Consider the following 20,307-nt stretch of genomic DNA (forward strand, 5'->3'; position numbering starts at 1 on the left):
ATTGAGGTAAATTACTGGAACTTCCCGTGACGAAATATAATTTAAAATATCCGAATTATATTCGATATTGAAAAAAAAATTTGGAAATAAAAACAAAAAATTTGAAAAAAAAATCCTTCCTTTTCCTTTCCTTTTTACTTTTCCCAAAAATAAGCGTTTTGTCAACACAAGCAGAACGTTTTTTGAATCCTCGTATCTCCGAAACGGCTGGAGCTGCCTTTGCCAAAAACTAATCAACACTTCTCCCCTTCATTACGAATTGAATGTTATTTAAACCATTCAAATCGGATGCTCCGTTCCTTCAAAAACTCTATTTCTATTTTCTGCACTATTTGCTTCGTACCTTCAAACTTTTGCCAAAAACTGATCAGCACATCTCCCTATCAATAGGAATCGAATGTTTTTCGAACCATTCAAATCGGTTCGTGCGCCCGATAACGTGGACGAAAAATAGTATAAGTTTGTTTATGTGTGTATATGCATGTATGTATTTGCTTTCCAAACTTAAACAAATTGGGCACATTAGAAGTATGTATGAATGTATATTCAAGTATGTATAATTGCTTAAAGGTATGTATGTATTTTGAGTTTAACATTGATGTATCCACACAATGTATTAATATGTATATGTTTGTTTATGTGTGTGCATGTGTGTATTTATTTCTGCATACAGATTTATTATAATCTTTCAAATCCTTCTATAAGATTTTCCGATTGTAGTATCTAACGTTAAGATGATTTTTTTCAGTTAGAAATCTTCTTTTGCTTGTTATTTTGTTAAATCAAATGGCTAACTTTTCTTTAATCTTCTATTCGGCATTTGCTTATTCATGTTCAACATAAGTGGATAAGTTTTTTTCCTCTTTTCTTATAGAAGCTTATGCTCCTTGATGTCCTTTGCTCCTTGATGATATCTTTAACTATCTAGTTTTAATTTGTAGTTAAAATAGTTACACATAATATTGCCTGGACATTAATATTGATATAACATTAATTTGAAAGATTTTGCCTTGTGTAGCCGTATTTTACCAGTACGGCTAATTTTTCTCAAACCTGGTTTGAGGCACACTTTTGGGTTAGTCGTAAAGTTAATGTACCGGAATCAAATGAAACGCCGAGAAAAATTTGATTGTTTTTACAATTAAAACTGGCAATTATTACAATAATTATTGTAAAGTTTGTTATTGTAAATAATTTTTATCTATTTTGATTTAATTTAGCTTTATTATAAAAACTATTATTATTATTATTATTACTATTATTATTACTTTTAATACTTCATTAATTTGTTATATCATTTTAATGATAATACTATCCTTTATTTTGTACTCTATTTTATTTATATCTATTTTATGTTATTGTTCATTAATGTTACTAGATGTTATATTATTTAGCAGTTGTAATAAATATTGTAATTTAAAAATAATAATAATAATTTTTTGGGGAAACCGTATAACAAACTTGAGCAATTTTTCAGTAAACTTGTGTGTAAATTTGTGCAGTAAACTATATTTTGGTGATTTAATCATCAATTGGTAATGACTTCATTAAAATCAAACATGAAATTTTTACCTATATGTAATGCACGTAATAATACTTACATATAATAATTATACAAATTATAATGTAATGCAATATTTGTGTTATTGCAGTATTGGATACAAACTGATTGTGTTAAAAGCTTTTCGGAAAATTAAAAAATTAATCAAATTTTGTATGAATTTAGCAATTAACGGTTTGATGTTTCTAAGGATAGGACTTACTTTATATCAGCAAGTATTTTAGCAAATTTATAAAACAATGTTATTAGCTATAAAAAAGATAAAATCATTACGTCAATGAATATTTAAATATAATATTTTACAAAACCCCATCTGGCAACATGTGGCTGTCATTACATTTTAATGATCCTAAAATATCGCAGTGACGTGCGACCCCCCTAAGTCGTTAAAATAATTTAGTGGTAACCGCTGTCCGCACAGAATTTCGTAAATTTTTAATAAGGCCACCACTGGTCGAAACACATTTATAGATTTTTATACTGCGCACTTTTATTTCGGGAATAAAAAAATATCATCCCTGATATATATTGAGGATAGTGTGAAATCTTTAGGAAACTTTGTGATTTGTTGACAGCTCTTCGAAGAAGTTTTGTTAATAGAGAAAATAAATTATTTATGCTTTGTTACTGTACCTTTTGATTATTTTTTGACATGTGTCGATTTCTCCAGATATTGAGATAGATTCAATATATTAATGTTGATAAAAAATTCATTGAAATTGACGAAATTTGTATCGAAATGTTGCTCAGTAATAGTAAAACCCTTAATAACAGCATTAAATTTTTTTCTTGGAAACACTTTTGTCGTATCAGTTTGGTTTGTTTATAACTCTCCTCGGCTACTTTTTAATGTTAAGTTATACATCATATCATTTTTTTTCTAATTTGTGCAAGTTTCATATTAAATGAATTTTACTTATAATGATAATACATAATTTAACTTTTCTTCACTCGTGGGATGACTTACGATCAATAAAACAATAGTAACTTATATTAGTAATAGGCACTTATATTTTATTAATAAAATAGAGATAAATATAATTATATTATCGAGAAAAAATATTACAATGAATTGCAGTTATTAATAATGTCTATTAAAACTATATATATTACAATCGAATTAGAAAAATGTAGTTGTGTTTCGCTTTTCAATAAATATGTTTTTCTAGTGCCATTCGATAAACGGGATAAAATTGATTGAAATATTAAATTTATTATTATAATAAATATAATTAAATTTAGCTTTGTTAGACGTTTCCAATTTTATTAATTGCTTAATTTTGTTTTAAGATTTATTGTAAGAGATGATAAAAAACATGTATAAAAATATTTTTTGAGAACCCCGAAATTTTGTTTAGTTCAATAAATGTGTTCAATATATTATACATACAATAGTATATCAAATTACAATGTTTGTTCATAAAGTAATAAAACAGAAAATAGACAATCATTTTACTGTGAATATCACATGAAAAAAGTAATTAACACTATAGGCAATATAAAGTTTGATACATATTATGTTTCAGTCTGTAAGTTAAATTAATTTAGTGATAACTATGTTAATTTTATTCCTTTGAATATCGGCTTCGATGCAAATTGATTGGCATGGGAAATCAAGTTGTTAATTATTCTGACCACAAAAGTTTTGCAATTTGTAAAAGAGTAGCTTAGATACTATATATTTAATAATTAATAATAAATAATAATATGAATATATGATAATATGAATTCAAGTATTTTTTTTAAATATTTATTATATCTGTTATATATTTGATTAGCTAGTGCTATTGAGTGATGCACTTTGCATCGATTACAATTGGAAAAATGTTAATTTTTTTATATATATTTTTGTTAAATTATAAAGTTAGATCAATATTGATTTTTTGGATTTCTTTGGATTTTGGAATCATAACTATGTTAATTTTATGCCTGTGATGAGCAGTTTGGATACGAACTAAATCTTATGGGAAATTAAGTTGTATATTACACTATGGATGCATAATGATTTTTGCTTGATGTTACGCTCCATATAATAATATTACAGATGTGCAGAAATATATATATATATATATATATATATATATATATATATATATATCACAATATAGCGATTTATCAACGCTCGTAAACCGTCAAATGACCTGTCAAATTTCACACGTTTTGGCACAGCAAACCATTATACATACTGCTTAATATAATACGATGTGTGAAATATAGCATTTTGTATTTTGTGAGTCGGGATATAACATAATACGCACTCGAACATATTGCGACTGGATTTGTAAACCTAAAAAGTTTCCCAAATAGTCAGGGATAATATAAATAATTAGTAATGGCCAATTATTAATCTAGAAGTATTTCTAATTATTGGCCAATTTTCTACTAACTCATATTAAACCTATTCTTACCTTTTCCAAATATTTTAAATTATTTTTGTTTAATCAAAAAATTATTGCCCAATTTTCAGTAACATGATCTAAATATTTTATAGTTTTAAAACTTATAGTACCTACCTAATCGAATTTAAATTCGGGGTTTGAGAGAACCTATTATTACAGTAGAGGTCCTTTGATCCGGCTTGAAAAGCGGTGTAATCCTTCGTAGAACATAGGGGCTACGTATTTCGTAGAACGTACTTGGTTCATGAACGTAAGGGCTACGTATTTCGTAGAACGTACTTTGTTCATGAACCTAAATAAGACGAAATTTACATAATGATTACCGAGCAATAGCGAGTCCTTCCGAATGACTTCGAACCACGCCGAAAACGTTTTAATAGCCCTCGAGCGTTTTTATTTGCTAAAAGGACATATTTTTGAAAAAAAAACGAATATTTTTGAATAATTACGGTCTATCGAGCATTCCGGACTGTTGGGTGCCGGGCTGAAGGACTTTTAGTGTATTTACATATTTTTTATCTTTGTATACAGTTCAATATTTACTTATCAAAAATTTGCCTCTATAATTTCGTTTTTTGTCCGAAAGTTTCCAATTATCTGAATTTTCTATATTATTACAATACGAGTCTGATCTAGGTTTTGTTATTATTCCGGTAAACATCATTTCATCTATTACTTTTTGGTTTACATAATTTTTTCCATATCTTCTCCAGCACCATATCTGGTATGTTTCTGGAAAGTTTTTTATTGACCTTTCATAGATTCTAAGTATCTGGTTCAAATAGAACCATAATCCAAATGTAGCATTTAACCAGGTCTTATATTAAAAATTAAGAAAGTCATTTCGATAAATATATATATATATATATATATATTTATTCAAATTCTTTAGTTTTAATTGTGATAATGTTACTAATGCAGAAAAAGATTGAGTATCATGATTTCGTCCATTCCTTCGCATTTAGTTATGGTCTCGTGAAGATGAATGACATGTTAAACGTCATGGCATATTTTTATTAGTGCGAATATTTTTTTGAGATCGATTCGTTTATAACATTTGTACTCGGGGAATACAATTTTTCTATGGAAATCGTGAAATACTAGGAGCAAGGACCTTTCTAGAGCAATAGGGACGGTGACAATGATACATGGATACATAAACACATAGCCAGAGCCATATATATATATACGTATATATATATATATATATATATATATATATATATACAGTTTAGAATTTGTCCAGAATCTGACTTACTTTTTACCGTAAAAATATGATTATTTAATTGGATATTATGATAACGAGTTGGTCTATAATTAATAATATCTAGTATTAGTACTTAGTTAATCTAATCAGATAAAACATGTCCCAACATTACAGAATTCCTCATCCTGTAAACTTTCTTTTTGCCTTTTTAACTAATCTGTTCACACATTTAATTACTTACTGAATTGCGAAATTTATTATTTAAATATTTTTTAAACTAGGTCTACTACCTAATAACTTTCAAAATTAGTACTATGATTTGATATATTTTTTATATAGAAAAACCACTTATCATTTGTTATAGAAATGTCAATTTACTTGAAATTTGAATTTAGATGAGGTTATGAGCCTAGATAATATTAGAATATAATATACAAGAAAAATGTAATGTCTACATTATTATTGCCGAAAAGCAGCTGAGATGTGTCAGAAATTAGAATAATATAATATACAGTATATTATGTATGTTTGGCAGATGAAATTATATAATTCAGTTTAATAAATAACGCAATAAGTTTAAAATTGCATACAGATTATTTTTATTATAGACTAAATTATTGAAGCAATTATGTTGTGTGGTAAAAACAAGTGTGATATTGTTCTTTTACCGCAAATAATAAATTATTTTTTCTAAATATAAAAAACTCTGCTTATGCTAAGACCATAAATGAATCACAAAGTTAGGACATCCAATAGGATGTTAAAAATTTTATTATGGGATATTAAAAAACAACATCTGTCGGGTCATCTAGTATATATATATATATATATATATATATATATATATATATATACTCGCATACGTAAGCACCCATGTAAATACTATTCTTTGCAAAAAGACACACGTAATCGATTTCATATAATATCCATTTCAAAACCGCGGAATATGAATATAAGACCTATTTTGCAGAATCTTTATTTTTCATGGGTCAAAGAAACATATTGTACGAATCGCTTAAGGAATGCAATTAGTTGTTATAACAAACCTTCATGCCATGTCTCTAACGACGTATATATAGAAGTAAATGGACAATCTGATGTTTGCAATACTGTAATGAGAAACTTGCATCCTAATGTAAACTGAACGAACAGTGGTGAAAATATCACTCGAAATGAAGGTACAAATGTTTGGATTTGACACTATTTTCGACATCGAGTTTAGGATTTTGTTTTGCAATGTACTCTATATTGAGAGAATATTAGGAGGGGGGGGGGTATGTCCATAATCACGTGATCGATTTCTTAAAGATTTTTGCACTCCCCTTCCCCCTAGTGATACGTTGTGATATTCAAAACAACCCCCTTCCTCCCAAACCAAACATCAAATTTAAATTGATCAAAGTAACATCAAAGTGATTTTTTTTTATTTTGTTTTAAATGTTTGGATTTAAAAAAAAAAGTTTTTGATTTAAAAAAAAAAATATGTAAAAAATAAATACACGTGATATCCTACTATACCCTTTCTTCCCCCACGTGATATTTCATGATTTTTAGTCACACCCCCCATAAAAACCTCACGTGATTAATGGACACCCCTTAGCTTACGTTAATTAAAAAAAACAATACGATCCGATGTTTTATAGTATTTATTATTTGTTATTTGTATCGTATTTGTATTATTTGTATTACGATCCAATGTTTTATAGTATTTAATTCAATAACAAAAAATATTAGTATTTATTTTGCATAATACTATAACAGATCTTGACAAATAGCCTGTACGTCCTCTGATCCAATTATATTATATTTACATATTTCCAAGTGAGTTCTTGATAGCTTTATAGCAATTTATTATTGAAAACTTTGATAATTTTGCAAAATACATTATTTAAAAGAAATCCAAATTGAGTTTTGTGTTTTTGTTTCAAAGATTTAAGTACAACATTTAATAGCTATAAAATGTGATAAAAATGTAATACTTTACTACTTGAGCCTCCAGTTTTCAAAATCAGAATCGTATTCTCGGTAAATTAGATCATGTTTACAGTTTTTAGTACCAAGAAAAAAGCGTAACAACGCTATGTTTTGAGTTTTACCGGAGAATTGGCCTCTATATTTCAATTATTCCGAAAAGTATTTAGATGTTGATTGAAAAATAACTATATGGTTATATAAAAACATTGAATATCAAAATTGAACTAAAGTAAAAAAAATATATTTGTAGAATGCTTTTTATTTTGAAATTAAATGATTACTTGTACAGATAAAACAAAAATTTATTTTAAACTTTCATATATTGTGGCTCATTACTTTTCCTCTCCCTTCACTGTCTGCACTTATCTTATAGAAAAATACTATCTAAACAGACTAATAGTTAAAAAAAAGATGAAAAACAAAACTAACATCACGGTATGGCACATCACGTTTGCAAATACTCGTATCTCAAATGTTTTATGATGTTCGTTTATGGATATTTGAAAATTCCATATGTCCGATAGCTAATACAGAACATGAAATAAATGATATTTGCGTGTTGATGTCTTATAATTTAATATCTTACGTGTCATGTTATTGAAAGAACTTTTATGGATGTAACATGAATTGTTTATTTGCGAAGATGGACTTAGTTATGAAATTTAATGTATTATTATATTTTTTAGCATTGTCGAAGGGCATTCTGAAGAGTCTTTTATTTCTACTTCAATCCTGTATTAGATAAATTAATAATTATTGATTTTTAACTTCATTCTGAGGTACTAAATACGATAATCAACTAAAAAACATGATTCTAAAATCGCTAATTAACCAGTACATCAAAAATCAATTAACTATTAATAATAAACTGCTTTAGTTATAAAATAAAGAACAAAAGGTTTTATTTTATTCCAAATGCGATTTGTAATATGAATTAATACTCGACAGGAAATATTATAACAATTGCGCAGTAAAAATTAATTGCAACATTTTATATCGTCATGGGCACCAATTAATATTATTTTTAGAATTTCATATATACGATCAATCGGTAATAAAAGCATATAAAATATAAATATCAATCAATGTTGACGATGGAATAAAATTCATATAAAATATTGAAATTTATATGCACTGAAATTTGTTGCTAATATAATAAAATGTCATGGGAAATAAAATTTTAATTTCAATGTTTTAATGCAGATGAAATTAATAAATAGACAGCTAAAATTAATAATTATATTAAATTATAACTAATTAGCCAAATTACTTCCAGCTTTTTTGCCAACTAGCTTCAAAGAATTTGGTGCAACTTAGATTCTTATCATTTCTGTATTAAAATTTAATGAACCAACTTGCTTATATTTTTAGTTAATTGCTTTATGGCTTGAATTAATTTTTTAATCATCCCAAAAATATACTACTTATAATATTGTGAAATATAATTCTAAAAATGTACTACTGCTAATGCTATTAGGAAATATAATATTCGATGTAAACAATGTAAAATCGAACCTTGGTTTTGTTATATAAATCATTATATAATATAATGATCATGCGGCTTACGTGTGTAAATCTAGTAAAATATTTTCTTATTTCATCTTAGTGACAAAATAAAAAAATATGAAAATAGAACATATGAATCACATAGACACTTAATTCTTCATAGACACTTAATTTCAGACACTTCATAGACATCTTCATAGACACTTAATTCAAAATTATTCTGTATCATGAGACATAAAGTCATCTAAATGATTATTTCATACTCACATTATAAAATGAATATATAATTTTATATATGTGTGTATATAAAGTACCTATCAGTACAATACATTTTTTCCATTTGCCTCAAGACTCTAGAAGAAACATGTTTAATTACTGTGAAATCTAAGTAAATATCATTCCCCAAAGTCTTTATGATACTGAAATGAGGCGTAAATTGTGTTTTTGCTCAATGATACTTTTTTTCATTCTCTTCATTCTGTTCTTGTAAGAATGGAATATAATGATTTGAATACAGATGTATATTATTGTAATTCTGAGAGTCAATGTACTTAATTTATAATGTTTCTGCTTTTTCTACTTGCTTTGAATAAACCTTAGATATCACAAATCAGCACAGAATTTATTTAGCAAGGTGCATAAATTTATCAACAGCATGAGACTACTTGTGTAGATTTTTTTTATTGAAATAAAACTTTTTTAGGCGCAGCTAGGGTGTAAATCCGTACAAATGCAACGGAAGTGCGTTGCGGCAAATAAGATAAGATAAGAGTTAAGTGCCAATAATTCGTCATTTGCTATCAATGATATCATTTATATGATGGTCGATTGTGATTAGTCGTCGCGTATGTGAATCTGAGAGATCTGTCGTTGTATGCATACTGGCGTCAACGTTGTATGCGTACCCATATCAACAAGGAAATCGGCATAGATAAATAAACATACTTAATCAACAACTTTATCAAAATTTAAAGTTACATCGTAGTACAAATCTTGATTTAACAAAAAATGCCTGAATCAGAAGAATATTTTACCCTGTTCCTTGAAAATAATAAAACGTTAAATGATAAACGTAAGTTTATTGATTCGAAATAATGTCTATATTATTCGTAGTTTCTATAAATCTTTAAAGTTATTAAAATGGAAAATATTTTTTAGGCAAGACAGATATTACAGCTGTTCAAAGATTGAGATTATATCGCCAGCAAAAAAGTAAAAAAAATACCATCAGTCAGTGAATGTCTGTTAATTTTCATTGCATGAAGTTCTTCAAACACAATTATTACATGATGAGTGAAGTTTCGAAAACAATATTTGTTTAGGCGTTGTTTAACATAATCCACTGTGTGAACGAATATTATAGAAGTTATTAATCAGCAATTACTTCATTTCTCTATTGAAGGTTTATTTCTAAATGCTAATCACAATGACAAACCGATCATGTCATATTTGAAGTAAGACTTTGATTACATTATTGTTATTAAATATTGTACATATTTTTAATGCTATTATAAATATATAATTTATAATTTATCATTATATAAATATGTATAAGGGTTGACACTAATAAATATGTGCATCACGAGTGTTACCATATTACTAATATACATTATTCAAAATTGTTATATGATGTATTTATTTTTACTTAACTTAAAATTGATACTTTGTACAGTAGCAAATGAGATTTACTTCAATCGCGTGTGGTCCTTACGCGCACTCTTTTTTTATCACATTATTAAATAAAACATAAGGTGCTGTTTCTTAAAATACGTAATTTTTTATCATTTATCTATGTCATTTATCTGCATGCGACAATAAATCAATTGTTCATAAAGTACAAACAAAAATCTAAGAACTGCGTTCAGTTTTACAGCTCCTTACTAGTTTTGCAGCTTCTTACCAGTTTTGCAGCTCCTGACCATTTTTGCTGTTTCTTATCAGATTTGCAGCTCCTTACCATTTTTGCTGTTTCTTATCATATTTGCAGCTCCTTACTATAGTACAAAGCAAGAGACACAAAAATAGATAATGAGGATATTTCTTCACTAGAAGACTTAAAATAGGACATTGCGATTTTAAAAAAATATGAATTTGAACTACCTACTTTCATACTAAATTGATTTCACCAATTTTGATACTTTAGAATCCGTCTGAGTCTACCTACCTGTGATGGAAGATATACTATCTTCATTACCATATCTTCATTATATTTTATGTAGTTTCTTCAATCTTGGCGGCATTTGTTCAATATGTGTTGATACCAAAATCTAACTACAGTTTACCGAATTTCTCAGACGGTTTCCTCTCACAATCCACGTATTGTTGGAGCTCTGTACTAACCGTTTGACTTCTGACATCGTAACAGGAGTAATGTGTCTGAGTGCAATTAAGTTCCTTGCACAGGTGCAGTTCGTGTTTACGGCTATTCCAAGTATAGACACTCATTCGTCGGCATTTACTATACAATTAATGCGATATAAATTTTATTCTTGGATACGTCTACGTCTGTTCAAATACTCTGCGTGACTTATCTCCATTTAATTAGAGACATAAGCGGCGATATTTATAGATAGCTATTGTTACTTGCTGATTAATTGTATATTTAGACTAGGTATGCAGTGGATAGATGAGGCGCCATTTAAAGTAATTTATATTTAATATTTGTTTCTAGGCTTTAATGGATACTGGCATGTATATAATTAAATAAAGACTTTTTTAAAAAAATTGAATTGAAGTAAAACTTTCTTGCTATTTTACGAGATTGCATTTAAGTTAAAAATAAATACATCATGTAACATGAATAATGTTCATCAGTAATATGGTAACGCTTGTGATGCACACATTGACGGGACAGGATAAAATATTCTTCCGATCTAGACATTTTTTATTAACTCAAGATTTGTACTAATATTTAACTTAAAATGTAATGACATGACAATGACACCGAAAATTGAACAATATGCTTCATGCTTTCGGTTACGTACGCACGTTATAAAGTCACGCATACAAAGAAGCCTCGCACAAATACGACGACCAATTAGAATCGACCTGTATAGAAATGAGACGTATCGAGAGCGAATGACGAATCATTGGCATTCGACCTTGCCGTAACGCACTTACGTTGCATTTGTACGGACACCCTAATCGCGCCTAAAGAAGTTTTACTTCAAAAGATTTAAGAAAAAAAAATTATTATTTGACACTGATTCTTTAATTTGTATATTATCATATATATCTCTGAATAAAGTATTTTTGTTATATGACATTGCCCAAGATTTGACCAGCTACTTTTATAACCAACCCCTTGGGTAGGGGCAATAAAAGTTTACATATATAAATATCTGTAAATTATTATAAATATAGAGTCTTTCAGAAAGAATCAGACAGTACTGAGTATGAATCAATCAATTGCAGCGATGTAGAAAGGCGATTTCAAATTTTATTCAACTAAATATTAAAAATCAATATTTTTTTTCTGGTGACATTTTTTTAGAATCTTACAAGGATTTAAGAAATTTTGAATTTATCTTCATTAAAAATTATACAAGAAAAACTTTCAAAAATTAATAACTATGATAGCAAGTAAAGATTGAGACAACTCAAGATTTATTATAATTTTTTTAACACATCCAGGGCATGTGCATTTATAAGATCTTTCTTAATTTATCATATATGATAAATTATGTACCTACTAAACCTATATTCATGTAAAAAAGAAGAGTCAACCACATAATTCATCGTAATCATTCTTTATCTTTTCTTGTTACTGTGAGAAAGTCCAAAACATTATTCATGCAGATTTTGTTGACCTTTCTTGCCAAATTATTATGAGCTTATTTTTCAAATGATAGTATATATACATTTGAATATATGAACGTACAGTTATGAAACATATGATAATAATAAAACAAACTGATATTTGTGAAAATAAATTAATAAACAAAAATATTATGTATGAGTGTCAATATGAATACCTAAGCAGTATATTTTAGTTATTAATCTTATTTTTTTTAATATAATATGAATGATTTTAGCACATATAAAATTAATAATTTAAGACTTCTTAATTTTTAGTGAACTGTTGCATTTATCCAAAAACATTCTTGTAATGTGAATTGTGCTGAAGATTTAAGATCGCGCCTTAATGATATATCGAGTATTTTCATCACGTTTTCCTTTGTCGTTTCCGAGTCGAAACGCGTTTCTAATTCAAATAACATTCGCAAAACATATCAGGCGAACGAAGCGAAGGTTGTCAACCTCTTTTAGGACAAAAAATATCCTTGTTTATATAAAGATATAGTAACTAAAAGTAAGAATACGATTTTTATTTAAATCGAACTGCAATATCAATATATTTTTAAAAGTTCATTGTAAACGATACTAGCACATAGTATAGCAGACTAAAAAAATCACATATTAGTTTTTCGATTCGCTCATAGGTAAACGTCTAGAAAGATGGCCCTAAATCAGAGGTCCCGGGTTCGATTTCACTTCGAACAGCCTGTTGTCAAGCAGTAGTGACAACAATTTTCACTTGGAAATATAGATAGTAGTATGAAAATGACCCTCACCTGGCATTACTGCACCAATAAAAATATTCGCCCTGACAGAGAAATTTTAATAATAATATATCCTACAGAGGTGGTACAACTGTTCGGGTTGCCTGCTGGCGGACAGACTAGTATTAAGTTAAAATAGCACAACAGCTTATAGGACTATTAAGTTCTGATTCACAAAAAAACAATTAAAAAAATATTAGCTTTTACTATACTTAAACTTCCACGCGTACAAGTTGTTGAGGATGGGCGTTGTTTAGACTCTTATAGAATAGTTTACTGTATATAATCCAATAGCTATTCCGATGACTTGAAAATTGAGTATATTTAAAAAAGTGAGGTTTATATGTTTAGCAGCCCAGTTGAGAGTTATTTGAAGTCTGGAACGATCAGTTTGCTCGGAATATGAATGCTGAAGCAAGGAAAGGACTCCAAACATAATAGGTACATTGGATAAAATTAATTGAATGATTTATTCACAAAAAAAATAGATAGCATTTAAACAAATGAACTATAGTAAAACAGTATAACTCTCAAAGCCATCTTATTAACGCGAATAACAATGAATACGAAAGAAGGAGCGTCGACAACATGTCGAATGTTTTGAGCTTACAGCCTCAAAACTTTTCGGAATTGCCAGAGATTTAGTATCATCCGAATACAACAATCAAATTTAATACTTTTTTCACCTAATATTGCTCTTTTCTGATAGTTTTCATTTTCTTAAAAATTCTTTCATTCCTATGCAATGAATTTCGAAATAATCTGCCTAGATGTGGATAAGCAATGAGTTACCTCGACATTTACAGACACAATTATTATTTTAGCATATTTATTAACTTCCCGTAAGTAATCGCAAAAAATCGAGAATGAAAGTGTTACGTTTCAAAGATTTCTGAATATTTTGGCATACCTTAGAAAAAATTGATTTTATTGATGTATATGTGTGTATATATAGGTGTGTGTGCGGATACAAATTTTTGTCGACGATTTTGGGAACACCGATCAAACAATTTTATTTCATAATTTAAAAAACATTCGATTCGTATTGATAAGGAGGCGTGCTGATTAGTTTATGGCAAAGGTAGGTGCAGCCGTTCCGAAGATGAAAAAAGAAAGATTCCGAAGGTGCAAAAAGTGCCATAACGGTAACTCAGTTTTTAAGAGAACGGAGCGTCCGAACTTAATAATTCAAAAAAATTACTTGTGTCGACAAGATGAAGAACTGACTAAAGTTTTGGGAAGGCAGGTCCAGCGGTTATGGACACTCAATAAAAATTAGTTAAAAACATGTCATTCGATGGTCAAAAATGTTTGATGGGCATATGTACATCGAATTTTCAGATGTTTTATAATGTGTACACATTTTGTAAAAAATTTTTTAGGTTCCGTACAAATATTTTTAATTACGGTATGGGAAGTTCCAGCAATTTGCCTTAAGGTACGATGCAATGCACTCAACTAGTTATTATTATTTTGCATTAACGATGCTTCAGTACAGAATATTAATAAAACTCTAAATTTCACCCTGGCCATCTCTGCCTCCAGTATCTGGCTTCAATGGCGACGTCGCTCAAAAGCATCTTTGTTCGTCTATTAGCGCCTCAGTCGTTGGCTGCGGAAGAAACATGCCATTATGCAAATAGCATACGTGTTAATTAAAAGCCGTGCGAAATGCGAAATGCGAAATGCGCGATCAAGTCTACGAACGCTCATCTCGGGGCGAAGATGTAATTTAGGTTTTCGCAGGTTATAATTGTAAAACAAATGAAAGGGGAAAACATAACTTAAGGGGGTAGAATGAATGGAGTAGATTGCTTCCTGGTCGGAGGTTTCATAGAAGTAGTAATATGATTTTTTTCTAGTCTTGCGGTGGTGTATATTATTGGATGATTATGTAGTTTACTTAACTATTGTTGAATAAAGATCTTCCGCAATGTTTAAATCTGCGAAAATGTAGGCCAAGAGAATGACAGGCTACAGATGAGCCAGTATGGATGCCATCTAATGTATAGAGAAGTGGTCGGAGAACCGGGGTAAATTAACCCAAATGGGGTAAAAATGAAATTATTTGAATGAAGAGTATATATTTTTAATAATATTTACTGTACGTGTTTTTATTACATAATTGTCCCTATGGAAATAATCTCTCTTTGCCATGGGGTAATAACAACTGAGTTAATAATATTATAGAGTAATGATTGAAAAAAAATCCTGATCGCTGATATAGAATAATATACCATTATGATCAAATAATAGCCCCAATGCGTAGTGTGTCAGTCTGGTACCATAGCTACTTAGCAACATGATATCTTGATTATTCAGAAGACCTAATTAATACATTGTAAACTTGATATGGAGCACTTTTCTAGCTTCTCCATATCAATAATCATATCCTACTCTATAATCCTTTAATCTTCATATATCTATAATCTATATAAGTTGTAATTTTTATAGCTTCTACCCTCACGGTTTTCATGTCCTAGCTTGGAATCCTCAAAGTTTGGAATAATCAATCATAGCCTGTTATTCTCATCGTCTGCATCCTTGCAGCTAAGGTTCACCTAAGAAATAGCATTTCATCGCTATAGCTACGTATTTTTGTGGTTTTCCAGGTAGATTATTGGCCTGAAAGTTGCATGGCAAAGAAGCTTCATAGCCTGGCAATTTCTTTTTTCTTTAGCGTTTTCCTTGGCGTGGATTTGCTTGGCTTCCATTCTTGTAGCTTTGATTCTTCACATAATGGTATTCTTATAGCATGACACTTTTTGGAAATGTATCTTTTTAGTATCTTGGTACCCTATTTTCTTAATCTGGCACATCCGTAGCCTGGCGTATCCGTAGTCTGGCATATTCGTAGAGTGGCAAACTCGTAGCCTGGCATTCTTGTTGCCTAGTTTACCCGTAGCCTGTCATTTCCGAATTTTGGCGTACACGTGGCCTGGCGCATCCGTTGTCTGGCATAAATGTAGCCTGGCATAAATGTAGCCTGGCATAAATGTAGCCTGGCATAAATGTAGCCTGGCATAAATGTAGCCTGGCATAAATGTAGCCTGGCATAAATGTAGCCTGGCGTGTCTGTAGCCTGCTATTCATTTCGCGTAAATTTTGGTAGCCTGTAATTCTGTTTGTGAAAAATCTTTTTAATTAGATATACTGCAATACATTTGTTTTCTTCATTTCAGATTTAAAATACTTGTTATGGGTAATATAATATAATAAGAGTACGAATTTACAAATTCACAAATTTTGGCTGCTTATTCACTAAATTAAGTATAAAAAATTGGGCTCAACCGGGATTTGAACCCGGGACCTCTCGCACCCAAAGCGAGAATCATACCCCTAGACCATTGAGCCGCTGTTAGATTTAGCAATTCTTATGAATGATATCCATTTCGACACGAATTCTTAAGAATGCTTTCTCTTCATTATCGCATACATAGAAAGTCTTTACACGTTTCTATGCATATGTTATACATTTATATCGAAAAACCTGTCGTTGGTTCATTCATGAAACCTGTATGCATTGTCGTACAAGTATTCAAATGAATTTCTTATCTGCCATATTTCTTATGTTATCAGTTAACATTACAAATAGCACGTGCTACTATTGTTATTTAACAGTCGTGCAAAGTTTGAAAATTCTGAATAACTAATTCACAAAAGCCTTTATCGTTTTATTCAGTGAGCTGACAATGAGTAAACTAAATAGGATTTTATAAAAATAAGTTGCAAATCGCTGATTTCAGAGAAATGGTCACTATGACTCTTGATTAATCGATGTTAAACTTTTTTGATTATTTATGACGTAGTTTCAGTATGTTGTTTTTATACTTGGCGCAGTTTTGACATTATTTATTTTGGTGTTCTGGCTTTAGAAATAATTTCAATTCGATAGAGAAATCAATCGAATTTCAAATGACTAATTTAATTATACTTACTATAGACCCTTATTATAACTGCTCCCTAAAAAAATAATATTATGTGAAAAGTAGTGTGAAAGTATTATAAAATCAGAGATAGTTTTTCGTCTCAATTTTTACTTCAGAAACATATTACAACAAACACTTTTCCGCCCAATAAACTTTTTATTACCAGAATGATACACAGTTACATAAAGTTATATTACAAATGCATAGCTTTAAGTTTTATTTCAGATTCAACTATCCAGCTACATCGAGACTTTCATTCTAATATACATATAGATGAATGCACAATGCGACTCGGAACACTTTAATGTGAAATATTGTTCAACTATGCTCAAATTGCTGTGTATAAGGTGTTGCTTGCGTATTCTTAGCTAAATACACATAATGAATCGTCCAAACATCATTTCACGTCTGCAAAGTGCATGAACTGTCGGGGGTGACTGCGCCTTTAATAATCTAACCCTGTGAGACGCAGTAATCCAGGGTCGTGGTGACGACGTTATTCGAAAGAAAATTAGACGCACTAATAAGATTGAACTCAAAAATTTTACATTACTACCGTTGAAAATAATATCATGTATACCAATTATAATCAGTGGTGTTGTCGAGCCGGAACGCGCCGGAACGTCGTTCCGGCAAATCAGTTTTGGGAAGGAACGCGTTCCGGCAAGAATAAATATAAAAAAATTGCTACATACAATCGAAAATGATTTAATAAGTAAATTTTATAAACTATTATTCAACAAATTTTTATTAAATGTTCTATTGTAATAAAGATACATATATGTGCACACAATGGGTTTTGTAATAATTTTTGTTTCTTTCCTTTTCGAACGGAACCGGAAAAAACATGAGAACCGGGTTTTAAACCGCTTTATGAACCAGATTTTAAATTTTAGCGTTCCGACACAAAATATTAGCACAACACCACTGGTTTTATCAAAGTCGTTTTTAATTTAGTTACAAATGAGGTAAATTGAACTAAAATATTAATTACAATACAGTAGTGATTTCAAATTTCACATATGTTACTCTAAGACCGAAAAGTGTCTGATGCCCGATTTTCGGATATAAGTTGGACTTGTTTCGACCATAGCGGGCGTTAGTCGAATAAAATAAATAATTAAGACATTCATATAATGGAAATGATTGTAGCGAAAAAAGCAATTCTATAAATACAAAAGCATAAGAACTGCAAAAAAATGTAATATTTTAATAATTGGATGAATTTTTTGCCATCTAAGGCAAAAATATAAGCCGTTCGATCGCTTGTAAATTTTTACAATCAACATTTATTGGTAATTTTTTAATCATTGTTTATTGACATTTATTTATTGGTAAATTAGTTGACAATTTATAGCAAAAGAGTTACCCTGATATTTCAATAGACTTATTGTCTAAATTTCGGCTACAAATTGAGATTGTATGCATATTCATAGAAACTTTGATCTTTTAAAAAGCTGATTGAGGTGCTGTGGAATTGATGATCACTCAATTATTGATTAACCTGGGTAGTAGATTGAAAAAATTGGACTCCTAGACTAGTAATCTCCCAACGTGGGGCACACGCCCCACAAGAAAAATCAATTTCTAAATCCACAGGGGGGAGGCAAATTAAAAAATTACACGACTTTAACCCACTTGCTTTAGGTGATTTGAAAGTTATTTGTAAATACTGTTTAAAAATTCGTAAATATTATGATCATTGTTTAGTTTAAGTGAGCACAAGATGCATGTGCAAATCATATAATTTTTCCATATATATTTCCATAGCTTAGGTAAATAAGCATCCCTTTTTAGGTCTAATGCAAACTTTCTCAATATTACGGATTATAGAGAAATTCAAATTCTGTATGTATTAGTCTGTTTATTTATAAATTGCCATCCCTTCCTGACAGCGGTATAATCATTTTTATATTATATTTTTCAATTTAGATTTTTAGAATTCAGTAAGTTGCGAGAATAAAAACATCTTAAGAAAATCAGCTCGCACAAGTTACTCAAACATTTTATAAAATTTATAGTTCTATGTCTATTGTCACACAGTGCACACAGTGGTTTAAAAAGTGCAGTAATTAATTTCCATGAAGTGATAACGGCAAAGGCTTGCAGTAAGGTGTAATCGATGCCTTAACGGATATTTTGGATATTTTAGATATTTAATACCGAGATAAAATTCTTATAGAAAAAATAATATTTATAAATTAAATCTATGTTCATTCGCATTTCTTATACGCTAACACCTACATCATAGGTTCCTATTCGTGTATTTTTATAGCCTTACGTATGCTATACATTGCATTCTATACTACACGCCTTACATCTATACCATACGATATATTCCATCATATGCTTTCGAATCCCTACATTGTATATCGAATACACCTAACCTATATACTACATATTCCTATTACCTATAATTTTCATTACACGCTACATTAACCCTACCGAGAATCGAACCCGGGCCCGCCGCGTGGAACGCGACGACGTTAACCCAACGCCACCGTAACGCTACAATCAACTGTCTTTTTCGCGTGTCGTCGCGCCACCTTAGTATTAATTACCTATTTAATTAGAAAAGACCCGCGGAAACAACAGTGCGTCCCATATTATATTATTAATGGGGGTACCCGATAGGTAGTGGCTAAGGTGCGCGACCGCCACGCGGAAGTCCCGGGTTCAATCCCGGTATAGACAATAGATAGGTGAGATAATACTAGGGCGTAAGTAAAATGTAGGTGAATATATAAATTAGACAGTAGTATTTATAAGAAGTAAAAGGTATGTAGGTATATAACAAGTTAATGACGGTATAGGTATAACACGGTATGATAGATAATAGAATCTATCTATGATATACAATTATATAGTATAGTATGATAGGTAAAAGTTATCTATCATATTAATAGGTTAAGTCTTATGAAGAATTGTAATAAATCTTGAGTACTTTTCTATCATAATAAAACACCTGTAGTGTATTAATGAATACAAATAATACCAGAATAAATATAATTAATATATTGAAGAATATAAATTATATTCATACTTGTACAATTTAATGTATAAACTAGCTGTTATAATAGAGTTAATTATATAAAAAGTCAATATATTAGATTTATGAGTTCTTATCGAAATATATCAATTTTTTGAACCAGTTTATGAACCCGATTTT

General features: G+C 29.5%; 1 protein-coding gene and 1 non-coding gene across 2 annotated transcripts in view; one reads left to right on the forward strand and one right to left on the reverse strand.

Annotated features, from left to right (window-relative positions):
• LOC113372398 (RNA pseudouridylate synthase domain-containing protein 2-like) overlaps positions 1-20,307 on the forward strand; it is a 550,691-nt gene that overhangs the window by 400,789 nt on the left and 129,595 nt on the right. The gene's annotated exons all lie outside the window — the stretch shown is intronic.
• Trnap-ugg lies at positions 16,492-16,563 on the reverse strand. Its single transcript has one exon. It is a non-coding gene; the product is annotated as a tRNA-Pro (tRNA).

This window comes from Ctenocephalides felis, unplaced genomic scaffold (genome assembly GCF_003426905.1).
Source record: "Ctenocephalides felis isolate EL2017-DRISC unplaced genomic scaffold, ASM342690v1 CF-g0.4_SCAFFOLD_01604, whole genome shotgun sequence".
Classification (NCBI taxonomy): Eukaryota; Metazoa; Arthropoda; class Insecta; order Siphonaptera; family Pulicidae; genus Ctenocephalides; species Ctenocephalides felis.